Source organism: Wasmannia auropunctata, unplaced genomic scaffold (assembly GCF_000956235.1).
Source record: "Wasmannia auropunctata unplaced genomic scaffold, wasmannia.A_1.0 LD335634.1, whole genome shotgun sequence".
Taxonomy (NCBI): domain Eukaryota; kingdom Metazoa; phylum Arthropoda; class Insecta; order Hymenoptera; family Formicidae; genus Wasmannia; species Wasmannia auropunctata.
Genome location: NW_012027256.1, coordinates 85581 through 102017, shown reverse-complemented (window position 1 = coordinate 102017; position 16437 = coordinate 85581). Strand labels below are relative to the sequence as shown.

The 16437-nt window shown below is 47.0% G+C and overlaps 1 protein-coding gene and 1 long non-coding RNA gene across 2 annotated transcripts in view; both read left to right on the top strand.

Moving 5' to 3' along the window:
• Nucleotides 1-16437, top strand: part of LOC105456524 (collagen alpha chain CG42342) — a 142387-nt gene that overhangs the window by 54436 nt on the left and 71514 nt on the right. The gene's annotated exons all lie outside the window — the stretch shown is intronic.
• On the top strand, nt 12564-14301 carry LOC105456523. Its single transcript, XR_975263.1, has 2 exons — nt 12564-12818; nt 13508-14301. It is a non-coding gene; the product is annotated as an uncharacterized LOC105456523 (long non-coding RNA).

The window sequence follows — 16437 nt, the reverse complement described above, 5'->3', positions numbered from 1 at the left end:
AATAAACCGGTTGCACGACGCGGCGGGTTAATTGCGCGGGAGATTAATCGCATGCTGGAAAACATGGTCTTTTTCGCTGCTGCTGCTGCGCCGATCGGCTATCATCCGCCTCGGACATCTGTCTCTCTCTCTCTCTCTTTCTCTCTTCGATAGCTTCTCGACGTTGCGACACATATCGAGTCGACGCGGTGGCGGAGTCGGAATGCCTTCCGACGTTAAGCGGCTTAAAGACGGTGTATATGCAGATCACCGATTCTCCCTCTCCCGTGCTTGCATTGTCGTCCTTCTGGAGGCGAATGTTTAACCGGAAGATGCTGCAGCACTCCGTAGCGCTCCGCGTATATAGGATTTCCTCTCCCACGCTCGTGTTTGCTAGCCCGAAGCACACTTCCACGACTCTTTTAAATCCGCGACGGCGGCGGCGAGTTTCAAAGCACTCGGAACGGCTAACGTAACGAAAATAAACGGAGCACGGAGCGAGTGTGCACGTTGAGCGAGTTAATTATGTCGGGGATTCGTTGTTTCTGGGTCTCCTCTCACCGGGCGCGCTGCAGAGATCGGAGCGGCCGTTAGCGCGTTAACTTCCCCGCCTCCGACATCTGCCGCGCTTTTTGAGATCGAACTGTGCAGTTGCCTAATTAGTCCCGAGTCCCTGACACGCGGGGGAAAGTATACGTACGCGGAAACTAATCCTCTGAAAAACTTATCCGCGAGAGCGCGTAAAGTAACTTGTTCGTCGAGAAGAGGTGATTTATTTTTTTCCGGGGGATAAGGAATCCCTCTCCCGGAAGTGCTCTATTCGCGCGAACGTATTGATAATAATGATAAATCATCTTTCTAAATTATTGCGCCACAATAATCTTTTTACATACTGCAAGCATCATAAAGCACACGACAACCGTGAGACGCTTACGGTTCTAAACTCGCGTACAAAATGGGCGTGTATAACAAACTACATATATCACTTCAAAGGATCACGAGTGTTACTCGGTCTCTCTCTCTCTTTCTTTCTCTCTCTTTCTCTGCGGCCGCTTTTAGACCACCGTCGCTACCAGACACGAGCACGACCCGTCATTTTAAGGGAAGGGGGTTTAAACAACCGTCGTCCACGCCGAGATGGATGTTACGCTCGCGGATTGTAACCGGGCGCATACAAATGTTCGGATTCGTTCCGCGCCGTTGCCGCGAACGCGCGACGACCGGCGCGGCCGCCACGGCCGGCGCGGTTGTAAGGCGTTACACGTCGAGAGAGGTTTCCCCCCGTTTATACGCTCCGCGGGATTTACCGCGATCCGCGGAAATTCACCGTGGACACTCGCGGCCGAGACACCGCGGCAAGAATAACTGAACGTCCCTTTTTACGAAACGTAGCCGGCCGTATCTCAAAACTGAGGCATGAGCGTCCTAAAGTTCTCTCTCCGTGGAGAATTATGGGACGGTATTCTAGGCCACGTGAGTAATTTACGGCATCGTAACGCGAGCCTTGGTCTACTTGATAATTCCATTCGTTAGACTTCAAACGTTTAATGCGCGAATATGTCTGTATTGAAAAGATCGATCTTTTTTTTTTAAATAATATGATAAGGATTTTTAGAACGAAAATTTAAAGATCAATTTGAAAATCACGGCGGTTTTCTGAAAGTCGCAAACGCTGCTTGATGCAATAGTCTTAAAATCGTGGAAATCCGTTGGTGGTAGCTGGTAAACGTCCATAGCGGCGTCGGGCGTAACGAGAAACGGACGAAGCGATCGAATAGAAAGTTAATTATCTCCACGCTAGAATCCCTTTCTACCGGCTGTTTCTAGCTCAATCGTTAGAGAATATTAGAACGCGTCCGCAATGCAATTACGATAAACCCAACAAAGAATAGAGATAGGTAACTCAATCAGCCGGATACGTCTTGCCTTCGTTAAATCCGTTCGCAGATATATCTATTCAGCCTTTGACTGTGCCTGTGTGTGTGTGTGTGTGTAATATAGTGAACATAATATTCCCCGCTGCATATCGCTAGGATCTTTTATTAAGAGCCAATCAAAATCTAAAGTTTCTTCGTTATCTTAGGCAGTTATTTTTCTCATTGTTTTTTCAATTATTTTTTTCTTATTAATCTTATGCAATTAGTTTTTTTTTATTAGTTTTATGACTGCTTTTCTCTTATTTCCACATTAATTATTTTTATTACTCCACTTTACTTGCTGCAATTCTCTGCTCTTAAAAATCCAGATTGTTGCAAACGCAAACTCCGCATTCCCTCCCCTTTGCAAACGTACAAGTTTGCGAGAGTTTCGCGGGATACAGCTGGACACACGCCAAAATATCCCGTCGACGTAGGAGACTTCCTACGTCGAGTTGACGGACGGTATATCAAGACGACTACTCGTCAGCTATTATTCACGACCACCCGTAACCAGCGAAACACGAAAGCACATGTCCGTCGTACCGAAACCAGTTTTGGACCTGTCATTCTAACTTATTGTTCTCACGGGCAAGAAGAACCCGTTTTAAAGCTGCTGACATAATTGTAACGACGTTTGTTCTTTTTCTTTTGGTACTGCAGCAATGTACGAGAGATGTTAATTACGAGTGAATTTAATTAAATTGATTCTAACGGTAGGCGAATTGCGAACATCGAATAAGCGAAGCAGCAAGCGTTTGTTTTCTCTCCGGCATATTAATATTTCCTTATAAATCCTATTTTAATTTTAGGTTTTCCAGCCGAATGATAGTAATCGCCGAGTAAGATCGCGAATCACGCGATAGGGGAGGTCGTGTAGTCGTGCATTCGACGAGAGTTTAATCGCGCGTAAACTTTCTTCCTACCTCACGCGATGCGGTCGCATCCTCTCTCTTTACGCGCGTGCATCCGTAGGAAGGAATGGGAGGCCCCGAGAAAATGTACGACCGTGGCGAGGGCGAGGGCGAAGGCGGCGGCAGCGGCGGCGGTGGCGGAAGGACTCCAGGAAGCTCGACGCTTTATTCCGGAGTCCCGCTGCTACGCGCGTCGTCGATGCCGCGCAGCGCGGGCAAAGTCATCCGCTTACACGACGATATTGTATTTACTCGCGAAACTAACTGCAAACTAGCGCGCGCGCGAAACTTCGTTAGAGGTAGCACGTGCTGCGCGCTGCCGCTGCCGTCGCCGCGAAGCCGCGATACCGCGGACGGACGGACGGGACGGACGGGCGGGTATGCGGAAACTCCGCCGCTCCCCCCTCTCTCTCTCTCTCTCTCTCTCTCTCTCTCTCTCTCTCGCGGTACCATCGCCCGCCGCTCCCTCGTCTCCCGGATAATTAAAACTTTCCGCGCAAGTGTAATTTCACGAACGACGCGCGCTCCCGTTGTTCCGCAGCCTCCTTATCGCGCGGCCCGGCCATTTAGCGACGAGACCTGAAATTGTGATTGTTGTACCTCATACAGTCTCTCTTTCTCTCTCTCTCTCTTTCCGCGATAGTACTTACGATAGAGTAAAAGAATCGCGTACACCGTTCGTATCACCGCCCCGGTCGTTTCGCGCTTGAACTCGCGTTTCCGGATTGCGTTTCTTCTCGTTCGCGCTCGTGTACGATTATTACAGCGATGCGGAAGCTGTTTGCTCCTTTTATTTCTATTTCTCCTTGTCGCACACAACTTTTCAATTCTTCTTTTTAATCCTGCAAAAACTTGAATATTATGTTGTGTATGAATGCGGGAAACGAATAATTTCAAGATGCCGGTAATAATTTAGGAGTAATCGACAGTACGCGCCCGGATCCCGGGCGACGTTTTTCCTCGATGAGCGTTTCTCTCTCGTCGGGATTATTACTGCCTTCTCGCCGGGTCCGCCGTTACCTGTCTCTTCGCGACCTATTAAGCCCCGTAGCCGGAGGAACAAATTCGTCCCCTCGGAGGGATAAGTAACGGGCGCGTGAATTCATTTACGCCGCGCGCCCGCCTTGTGTATCGACGACCGACCCCGCGCGACGCGGCCCGGCCTCCCCCCGTTACAAGAGAGAACCGTCTCTCGGAGAGACGGCTCTCGACGATAGCGACGAGACGCGACGAAAATTTATTTAGCTAATTAAGCGAAGCCGGTCGTCGCGTTCGCGTTGCCGACGAAACGCCGCCGTCGGGCATATCGGGCGGCGGTTGGGTGCAGCTTTCGTGGATTAATTCGGTTGGAGAGACACCCGAAGGCGATCGTACTTCGTTAAACGAAAAGTATTACGGTTGTAAAAGGGACGAGAGGAGGAGAGGGGGAGGAGACGAGGGCAAGGGAAAAGAAAGGCGGAGTTTCTCTGCTCCGCGCGAGAACAGATAAAACCGACTCCGACAGGACGGTTCTCGTTCTCCTCGTCGCGACGCGAGCCTCGCGCTCTCGCTAATGCGCGCCTCGTCGTGATGGATCGATAACGATCGATCTCGCGCGACCGTTTAAGAAAAATCCCGCGGGGACGCCGCTCGTAAGCGACGTCCGCGCGCGGGGAAAACGATTACGACAGAGAGCAAGAGAGAGAGAGAGAGAGAGAGAGAGAGAGAAAATAAAAACGTCGGTCGACATGGTGTGGCATTTGCATAGGTACATACACCAACCACACGGCTTTATATTATCGCAATCGCGATTCGCGGCGGCATCCGTTCCCGCGAACGGTAAATACTGGAGCCGTGTCGGCTGCTTCATTATTTGCGTATAAGCGCATCGCCATTTCTCTCCTTCTTGCTCTCTCTCTCTCTCTCTCTCTCTCTCTCTCTTTCTCTTTTTGTTCGTTAATTTCCGCCGTCGCGGTGATAAGTCTCCGCGTGTAAAAATACAGGGAAGAATCCTCTCGGCTGCGTTGGGCAACGCATGCATCTCGCACAGACCCGTTTGTAATACGCAATATCAAGAGCGCCCGGTGAACGAAACGCGGTGCGAAACGCCCCGCCCGAGATAATTTCCGTTGTTTATGCGTTTATTATGCACCCCCGTGTTTACGTGTATTCGTTTCTTTGCGAACAACGCAACGCTTGCGTGAGCATATGAGCCATTTGTCTAGAGAATGTCGGAAGTCAAATTTTACAAACGTTTAACACAGCGCATTAATTATAGCGTAATAAATTTTATAGGTATTATTTTTGAACTCGGTAATGCGCGAAATTGGCGCTTCAATGTCATTCAATCTGCATGGTTTTTTCGTATAGTCAATCCTCACTGTTGTATTTTTCGATCGAAATAACAAGCTTAAATCGGAAGACTAATATTTAATTCGGAGCATCATTTTCTTGGCTGCGGCGTAATTTTACGTTTCCGTTTTGGCTCTCGCAAACAAGCTCGCTAAACGATGTAAATGAAAATTAATTTGATAATAGAGAGTTGTGGTATTTCATTGCGCTAATTTGGATGCCTATAGTTCATCATTTTCGAAAGAAGCCCCGCTGACTGTACTCAATTTAAACAAAAGTTAATTAAACAGGAAAACCGATATCGTTACCTCGGATTTTAATGCGACTGGCTCGGTCTCGCGCCCCGGCAAACTGGTGGAAGTTAATGCAATTATTGGGTTCCGCGTTATCACACACAGCTTGCGAAAACGCGAATCTCTCTCTCTCTCTCCCTCTCGAAACTACAGCGGGAGGAGGGAAATATCGTCCGACGGCGCTGACGCCGCTCGCATCCGCTGCTGTATTTGAGCGCGATGTCAGCGATTTGGGAAAGGAAGGAAAAAGGGAAGGAGCGTCGGCACTTTTGCGCTTCGCGAACAGCATGCCGCACGTGGTCGCACGTTGTGCAGTGCGGTGTGGCACGGCACGACGCCGATGCGGCGCGGTTTAACACAGTAGTCGCGAGACCGACCATATAACCGAGAGCTCACGTACGGATATTTTCCGCGAGGCTCGGCCCGATTCGTCGCGCTCGGTCGCGCTCGTGATGTCGTACACGTACGCGTATTACGACTCGCGTTACAATCAGTTTGGTTCGTGACGAGGGCTTCCTTCGGCTCGTAGAGCGCGCGACCGATCGATCGTTACCGAGCGCACATGATTGCGGTGATAGTCCGTCGTTCGAGAAGCTACCTTCTCGAAAATTGCCACGTAAAGCGGATCGAACGCAAAATCGAGCATAATTCGTGCTGAAGAATTATAGATAAAAGAAAGATGAACTAGGAATTTATAGATTTATCATTATTTAATATCGACCTTCTCCATGGGTTTTTATATACCATTAAAAAATTTTTTTTTATTAGGTACACAAATAGAAAAATAAAAATCTTGTGTGTTAGTACATATGCTATAATATTGTATAAAAGTTTGTAAATTTTTCTTCTACAATAATATGCAAACGAGATTATTACATTGGATTACGTGAGGCTTGTAAATATTATTTTCTCTCTTTGAAATATTTTCTAGATATAATTTGTGAACAAATTTATGTCTATTACAACGGATGCCGAAAGAGTCATTATTAATTCTCGTTTCGTTTGCGCGTGACTAAATTTCGCTGCAAACTTGAGTAATGCTTAGGCAACAACCGGTTCATTTGTATCACGCGAAATTCTCCAGACGTTGAGAGACTCGTTGCGAGAGCAACGGCCGCGATATCGAGGCGCGCGTTATCAACTTGGGGAGGCCAAGTGCACAAGAAAGTCGGAGAGTCGTCGTCCCGCGAAAGAGGATAAGTTACACGGTAAACCGGAGCGGGGATGCGCGACCGATGGCTTCTTTGCATATACGTGTACAGGAGAAAGAGAGAGAGAGAAAGAGCCGGATGCTGTGCCGGTGGCGCTTATCTGCGGAATTTATTACGCTGTTTCCGGCGATGTTACAGGACCTTAAACCGCCGGCGTTCGACGTTAAGTGACTTTGCGGGATTTCAATGTAACACGCCTCGCGCGTAGGAACGACCCGCGGGAGAAAGGGGGGTGGGGGTGGCGCGGAGGCGCAGATATTACGATGATTCTGAAAGGGCGCGACACGGGGCGTGCTCGTAACGCAGAATCGAGATAATCCGCGCCGAAGTTACGAGCGCGACCAACACCACGGCGCCGATTCCATCCCGCTTGCACACTCTGATTCCGATGAAGGTGTCGTTTCTCCTCGCGAAACATTCGGCTAAGCTACTTTTCGTATCGCACAATTTCTCCGATTCTTCGGCCGTTCGTGTCTCGTTATATTCTTTACGAAAGACGACGATTAAAACTACCGATCTCGCAACGAGTAATGCGAATGACCGCATTCATTTTTTTAAACATTTTTTTTATTCATTAATATACATTTTTTTAAGGAAATTAAAAGCTTAACTTTAAAGAGATACTCTTAAATCGAAAAACTGCGATAAATGGTGTCATGTCGCATAAAATGTTTATTAAGGTGAAATCAATACTGAAGTAAGATCAAACAATTTATTATTTAAATCGCACTCATTTATTATGCGACATCTTGTACATACATACAATGAAAAATTACTGTGTAAATAATAGTGACAAGCACCGTGGTCTCTTTATCATCATTACGTTATACAGGCGCTTTTCCTCGGTTTTCTCCGCTAACATGGAACGAAGGACTGCCAGGAAATTACTTTTATCTTGGCAACGTCTCTCTCCTCGGCCAAAAGCCATTTTCTCCGGCTCGCTAAAAACGAACGGAACGATTACTTAATAAAAATCATGGACAAATGGAGATGGAAGCTGCTTAAATGGGCTAAGGATTGCGAGCAAACCACCGCGGTGAGCAAACCTGTTCTTTTATTTGCGAACGTAAAAAAAAATCTCTTCGTTCGTATGGGATTAATTAGCGCCGCGAGATGACTTTTGAGAGGAGCGCGCAAACTTGGACCGATCCGTCTCCGGTTTCTCGCGTCGTTATTCTCGTCGTCTCGCGACAGACGCGACATAGCGTCGTTTCCTAAACACTGAAATTCCTCTTTTGTCTCTCTCTCTCTCTCTCTCTCTCTCTCTCTCTCTCTCTCTTGCTCTCCCGTTCTGCTCGGGCTTTCCGGGTGTTCCAAACATCTCGGATTTCTGTTTCTCTGCCGTCTGAGTTATAGGCGCTCACGTCTATCCGACTGTCTCGGGGCGCTCGCCGGTTTCCTAGAGGGAGGCATATATATATTAGCATCTTTTATTAGGTGCCGCGGCAGGCAGCGTGTCAAACAAATCTGCTCGTCTCCACGCAGGGATATGACTGCTATCCTCACAGTCATTTAGGCCTATAGTAAATCCACGGACTCGAGCTCACTGTGATGTGGACACTCGCATACATTGACATATTATATACATACGTTTTCGTGAATAGTAATGCGACAAGCATCTGAAGGAAAATAGAAGTAGGACTCTAATTTAAGAATAATAGAAAGAATAAAGAAGTAGATTTATATACATAACTAATATAGACGGAGTAGAGAACATCAGAAGTTAAAGCTCATTCTTTATTTAGATTGTTTAATTTAAAAAAGTCTACTCACGCTCAACAGTCTTTTATAGCATGCATATATCTATGCATACACACACACACACACGCACACATGACGTTTTTATTGTATTCGAGACACTCGTGGCGCCGCGGGGAAGCGCCGTCCGTCCGTTTGTTCGGCAGTCCAACGACACTCGTAAACCCTGAAATACGTGTTACCGAGTCGCCTCGACACTTCACGGCCTCGCGATGGCGACAAACGTCACCTTCACGTATCGCCACGTTAACCGTTCTCTCACGAACCGCTGAGGCTAATGAAACGTCCATGAATCGGTGGGAAGACGGTGAAGTTGGGGGGAGGGGGAAGTACATTTGTAGCTGTTGCGACGCTGCAAACAGCTACAAATATGCCGTATTAGCAGTTGCGATAACTCGATTTGGCCCCTATGTGACAATATGGAGCGTAAGGAATTTACAGAATCAGAGCGAAATGACAAAGTTCTACTAGCTAATCGGAGAGCTTAATTTAATTGAAAGATTCAAACTTAAACTTATTGTTAGATATTAGAAATTCAACAAACATACAATCGAATAATCCAACTACGGAACATCGACTAAAGGTATTTTCATTTAGCTAATTTCTCGAGATAAAGAGTAAATAATGTCCACGCTATTAAGAGTTTCGTTTTATTAGATTATACACGGAATTATCACGTAAACCTTTGGAGGACGGCAGGGAGATGCAAAATAATGCGATGCTCTCTCGTAATGTGCGTCGCATTAAAAATATTTAGCGAGCATATAACATTAAACGAGCTCCTCTAAAGCATATGGGCTCTCTCTCTCTCTCTCCCTCTCTCTCTCTTTTTCTCCCCTCTTTGCTTTATCTTCTTTATATTACATTACACTCTCGTCGAAATAAGGTTTTCTGAACGACTGACAGCAAGTAGTATAACTAAACGAATGTGGCAACGATATAAAAATTTGCACGCGCGCGGATACGCGCCGCGTCTGCGAGCGAGCTCTTTATTTCGGTGGTGGATCCCCGGGTCCTTAAAGGCAGTTTTAAAAGTTGCACGCCATGTACCTCGGAAGGTTAAAATGAGATTAAACCCGATCGATGCCGCGTCGCTCCTTCGCGTAAGTGCAGCGCGAATACACCGCTGCGCGCTGCCGCGGGCGTCGTATTGCAGGCCAGACACGGTGTGTAAGCTTCGTAGGTCGGCCACGTAGTATAGAGCTCGTGCAACAACGAGAGCACTTACTCGTTTCCTCGACGAGTTGAAATTCCTCCGCCGTCGCTACACCGCCCACGCTCTCGTGTACTCGCCCGAACACACTCGCGCTCGCACGTGCCCGCGCGCGCGCGCCACTACACTGCGAGCTCGCATCTGGATCGAGGATAATTTGTTATAACAATAGTAGAGCTGTCGGAGCGCGGGATTAATAAATGTACGCACACACCTTTCTTCCGTACCGTTACAATTTTATTATCGTTTTATCGCAATCTTTATTGCGATTCTTATATTACTGCAATCGCGCGCACTTCGCAGGAGGACTCCCGCATCTCTTTTTCATCCGGCCTTGTAATTTACTTAAGAGGAAAACGCATAGGATTATTATCGTTTGCGAAATTTCAAGTCTTTCGCCGCTTCTCTGCGCGTGCACGACTCCGAAGGCACGTCCGCCTTGGCGAAATTCTCCTCCCCGTATCGGGGGCGGGGGAGGGGGGGCGAGGTCGGGTGCGTACATACGCAAAGTCGGCAGCGAGCGTAAGCGAGCGTAAGCACATCAAAGACGGCGCCTTATTAAAGGAGGCAAGGGGAAAAAAAAGGGAAAGGGAGAGGCGGGAGCAAACAGCACTTTTTCCCCGCGAGCTGCTCGAGCTTCTGGTCTCGCGTACCCGTGCGTGCACGCACTCTCGAGTGAATTACGCGGCTCCGCCAGACAGAGCGGAGCGTTCTCTGTGATCGCCGCTCCTCGCCCTTGCCGAAATAACGACCCACAAGGGAGGGGAGGGAGCGCCGCGTATCGTTCAGGATTGCCCGTGTATAGAGAAATACTGCGCGATCGAAACTTTATTAATCTTACGTAGGATTTGTGATCGAAATAATCGGATACGCCTCGCCTTTTATACTTTATCGCGTGTCGGGCGCAAAACCCCCGGCTTCGTATAGCTACCTGGGTATCGCTTGTGTTCCGAGACGAAGGGTCTCTCCCTTTTCCAATCGAACGTTTCTCCAATTCCGCACATGTCGCTACTACAGCAGATATTCTCGTATTACCTCCCAGATATTTTCGAGGAATTTTATTTCCGCCACGTGTTGGGTACTTTCGAAAATTGATATGGAACGCTTGTACCGTATTTTCTTGCCAATCGAATAAACGTGTATTAGCGACTCCCGACGAACGCTGGTAACAATTCTTGCGTCCCGCGCGGCCACAAAGCCACTTCGATCTCACAGACATTTTTATCGTCTCGAAAGCTAAGGAATCGATCTGACACGCGGAAGGCAGACTGCGTGGCTCTAATCCCAGTCGAAATCTCGCAGCTCTCGAGGAGAGTTAACGCGTCGCGAAAACGTCTCGCTCGCGCATTCCATTACTTTAATGACGCGGCAGGGCTTCGATAAAGACGCGAGAGAGGCGCATCATTGCGCCCTTCCCCTTCCTTATTTAACTTGGCCTCCACGCCGCTCGCGCGCCGCCGTAATCTGCATATTTTCTATTAAATCAGCCGCCACGTCGCAGCAACTTTATTACTCCCCGTAGTTTGTCCCTTGTATTTCGTACTGTCTAAAGCGCGCAAACTTTGCGACTCGTTCCACGTTCGAGCCGAGGCGTTCGCTGCTCGTTCAAGGACATAATAAATTGCATCCATCTACATAGCCGTGTATCGTCTCCTCCGTCTTCCGTCATCTCCGTTCGCCCCGTCGCGCCGTCTTCTCTCCTCTCCTCCACCTCTCTGCTCCAGCATGCTCGCGTTATATCGTCTACCGACGCTGATTAAGATGTCGATCTTGTATCCGCCGCCGTAATAGCGGCTAGAAATACTTCAGCCGGAGCGTGCAGGACAATATGGCATACGTAATTCTCGTCGTTGATCTTCGCTCCGTCATAAGACGTACGTTCGATAAATAAAGCGAACGTTGCCCTATCGATCCTCAATTCATTTTGATGCAACTTAATCGTGGTACAATTGCATAGCTGAAGCAATGAAAATGATATAAAGCCTCAATCTATAGTTGAACATGATTTATATGATAGCTTTGCTACGCGAATGACTTCATATTTCACGACTATAACAATAAGATATATGACTACCCTTAAAAATTTAATTCCAATTCGTACTGACTTATATTATTCTGTGCGAGTACCAATCAATTTAGTTAGTGTCCCTCAGAACGGGGTCATATCTTACTAAGTGCTAAAGTGCCAAGTTGCCCGCGGACTTTGGTATTCGCAATTCGTAATCCCGGACGATCTAATAAATGGCACGACGCCGCGCGTGCTGCCTTTCACCAAGTAACCGCGAACTAATTTCTGCCAGTCCGTCGAGAAAATCGCATCTGGCTTTTTCGAGGTTAATGGCTATCTCAAGTGTCGGGAGGGTGAACTTTCTTCGCGAAGGGTGCGAGATGGCTTCCCGCAGGAAGATAAACGGTCGACGACCGTGGATCGAAAAGAAAATGCGTGTTTGGGTTCTAACACCCAAAGTTGGGAGTTCTAGGATCGTTCGTGGACGGTATTATTTCCGAGAGGGAACGCTGACTCCATCACTATCGAAACTATACTGCAGTAACCGTCACACAATATACTTTTATTCCTTTTCTCGCAATATATATCGCAATATTTGATATGATTAACAAGATTTCTTTTAAAAATAAAGTAAATATAAGTATAGAGTATTACATTGAAGTGCGACGAGAAAAGGATTGACTGTTAAGCAACGCAAAATTCAAGAAATTCTCGAATTATAATAATACGATTTCTCTCTGCATAATTGCGGTGATCCTTCACCGAGATCTCCGGAGAATCTTCAGCCTCAGAAATTCCGCTAATTGCTTATGTAGACAGTTCGGATACAGTGCGCCGCGGCGCAGCCTCCGCAGCTGTTTGCAGAGAACACGAGGCTTTTTGAAGGCAGTAGGAAAGGGGGAGATGCAGAAAAAAAGAGACGCGCGCGCGAGCAGTTCCGTTGTCGGAGACAACGACGGATTCCCGGCTGACAGGATCTTCCGCAAACGGCGTTTTCCGCGCCAGGAAATGGTGGAACCGGAGGGAGACCCGCGTGGGTAGTGCGCACGCGGAAAGAAAAATCCACTAGGAAAAAAAAAAGAGGAGGCGGAACAACGGCGGGTGGGCAAGCGAGCTGCTCACCCGAGGGAATACGGAACGAATAACGCGTTTCACGATAAAAGCCAGCAGCAGCAGCAGCAGCAGCAGCATGAAAGTAAGAATAAATGATATACAGCCGCGGATCGCGGGGCTGTATACGGCGCGATAGCCGGGGAACGTGTCGGGCATGTGGGAAATTTACAGTGGCGGGAACGATAACGAGGGGGAGGGGGAGGGGGGAAGGGTCGCGCCCGAGGATCGTCGCGTGGGTGCACGGCACATACACGAACCGTTATTATTTACCCTCCATTATTCCCAATTTATCATTGCTGCGGATTATTCGGGTTTCGCTATTTGTCGACGCCGCCGGACAAATGTTTCGTCCGCAATTTCACCTGTCCGGCGCGGTAAATAAGCCACTTTGATTTTCAACCGGAACAATTAAACCGGGGGTTTTATGACGACCCTCGTCCCCACGCACCGACGACGTCGCGTTTAACACTTTGACTTTCGAGTCTCCCGCTCTCTCGCGAGTGTTCGCGGCTGTTATTAACGAGCGCGAGAGAGAACCGCGCGCGGTCCGGGTTGATTATTAATTACTAGTAATAACGGCCGAACGGCTATCCTTTCCGTGAAACAAGAGTCTTTCTCGTGTGACTCTCTGCCATTTCTTCGAATAGTATTATTCGCGCTCGTATTTTCCAAGTAGCGACACGGCATAGTGCAGGAATTCAAATCGTGTTATTATATGCACCGTGTCTCTCTATCTAGGCTAATTCCAATTAACTCTCACCATATACCCAGATTAGCTTAAACTCGGAGTAACCCGCAGCTGTGAAGAATTTAAGCCGTCCTCGAACTGCTGTTCAGTTCAGATGTCTAATTCTCCAACGGCCCGAATTTGGACTTTAAGCCCTGCTTAAAGTACAGACAGAGACGGCAGAGAGGCGATCCCGCCTAAAATTGCATTTATGCAAAATACTCTCTGCCGCGGAAGCGAACGCGAGCGAGTAAGCAGAGAGATTTTAAGGAGGGAGACAGAGAAGGAGAAAGATCGCGCGAAATCTTCGCCGGGAAGGTCCGGGGAGAGGAAAAATAAGCGACTATGGCACATGGCCGCCTCGTAAATATCTTCTTACGCTCGTGAAAATTAATCAGTCGACGGAATCCGGCATAAGGCCGTAAAACAACGGCGACGCGAGCTTCTCGGTCCGAGACTCAATCCGGAACCGCCCTAAAAACAACATTCTTTTTCCGCCGCGCGGACGAGAAATGAACGGATGATCGCGCCGTCGAGAGCTTTACTCATCACTTAAATCTAGAGCGAGGAATGTTCCACGTGGCTAACGACGATGTCACGTGTCGTACATTTAGCGCGACTTGATGTAGCGTGAAGCTTCAAAAACGAGAAAAACGTTCTGTACGTCTGACACAAATTAGAGATAGTCCTCGTTTTTTTTTAAGGCGCAACTAGGCGGAAAATATCCTCTTCATATAAATGGATCATTTGTATTTAATACGAAATTGAAGAAATTTTGAAACACGACAAATTTACCATGATACGTCAATAAAATAATTTTATCAATTTTCTTTGTAAATCTGTTTATATATGTATTCCCTCAAGATAAGCGGATCGTGCGTGAGAGAGAACGAAAAACGATATTAATTATAATATTTTGCCGTTGATTGAATATCCAACAGGTAACCATCTAATGCAATTAATTCGCGATGGATTTAATAAAATCATTTATTCCACTATAATTCGAATGCGATAATAAGCAGGTAAGCGGCAACGTGCCTCGAATGTATAATAGAATATGCTGCAATTATATTTTACGAGGACGGGAGCTGTTATATATTCGTCAGGAAGCCGATATTAAAATAATAATCGATCTCCGGGAGAGAAAGAGAGACAGACGGCGGTGACTTGAAATAATAATAATAACTTCTTGCAGCGCTACATATATGCGGGATTAGAATTTTTGTAAAAAAAAAATACGCGCGTACATTGCGCGAAATTGCGCCGAGTACGACTTTCCGCGATCGTAAATACAGCTTACGCTTAGTGCATTAGCTGGAAACATTTTCATATCCAGGATAATAGTAATTACGATAGGTAAGATCTAATGAACCGTGTCCAATGATATTATTAATACCTTCGAGCGCCGAGTTTTATACGCGACTGCATACATATTTGCATTTCCCTCCCTCCTTCCCCCCCCCCGCGAGAGTTCGGAATATTCATAAAAAACACTTGAAACGCGCTGAAGTAATAACGCCGAGTAATAAGATTTCGCGGGAAATCACATCGAAGAGAACGAGGAATATAAAATCGCGGAGTTAACGTGGAAAATCGTAGTCGCAGCAATAAGAGCGACCGCCCCCCTCGAGAGCAAATATACATAGCGCTTTTATCGCATTAAATCCTAATGACAGACGCCACGGCGGCCAGATGGAAATCAATTTATAAGACGATTAAATATCTCGGCAAATAGATCTTAAAACGTCGGAAAGTAAAAATCTGTCTCGGAATAAAGAGGTGGACGACGTTTTCCCTTACCTACACTTGCGCTCTCGAAACGCAAATTGGTGGTGGCTCGACTTACATTCCTCGAGGAAACGTATTAATTGAAGTTCGGTACGAACGAAAAGGTAGAACCGCGTATAAATAGAGGGAATAAGAGAAACACGAGGGGGAGCTTGAAGAAGACGTCGACCGGGAAAGGAAGAAACGTACATCGCCTCGTGCAGAACGAGGCCTCCGGGCTCGTCTGCGGTATAATCTCGCGACACAAGAAATTGGTACCTGCCGGTGCTACAATTAAGCTCGCCCGGTAATGTAAACGGATCGCGTAGCTCCCCGCCTGTCGCGATTACCCCTTCTCTCCCCCCTCTTCTCGCACATTTTATCGGGTATAATTGCTCTATTATGCCTCGCAAACCCTCGCGCGAGCAATCGTCCCTATACGTCTCATGCGTGTGTTTGCCGACACGGTTTCGAATGTATAGCGAGCATTTAATACTGCATGCCTTGTTTCCATGCGATAGATAATGTGAAATCGAGCGAGCGGTACAAAAAAAAATGTAGAAATAGCTGTGTAACAGTCTGGCATCGAGCAATCCCGTCTGTCGGATCTCTGAAATTTCCGCGCGCGTCCTGCAACGTTACCGTCACCGCGCGGCGCGGGGATATTTTCTAGTTTTTACCAGAAAAAAATGTCGTGTGTCTCTGTAAAAAGAAATATTTTTCAGTGGAAATGCTGTAAGCCGGTGCTTCAATCGCGAGCGTGTTCCCGCATGTTTGAATTTTAAAATAGAACAAGAATATCACATCCCCACGGTTTAATGTTAATCCTATACCTAACATGAGCATGTGACTTTCACGGTAACGTCGTCGTATACATTTGAATTTTATTTTCAGCTTTTCCAATTCGGTGGTTCAAATCGTCGACTTGGAAGTAAAAGAAAGGAAATGTTACGCGTGTATATCATAGACAGCGTGTATCGTCGGTAATCGAATATCATCCCGTACAGAAAAAGATTCGAAATAGAGACGCTATCGGAAACAGAGAAGCGATTTTTCAAAACGATAAAATACGATTTCGTGTGTAATTCTTGTAGTATTAAAACGATAAAACCATCACGGATTAAATTTTGCCAAAAAAAAGTTGTCGAACGATATTTCGACACAATGAATCTTCTAAAATTAATCGTTCTTTTTACTTATTAATTTC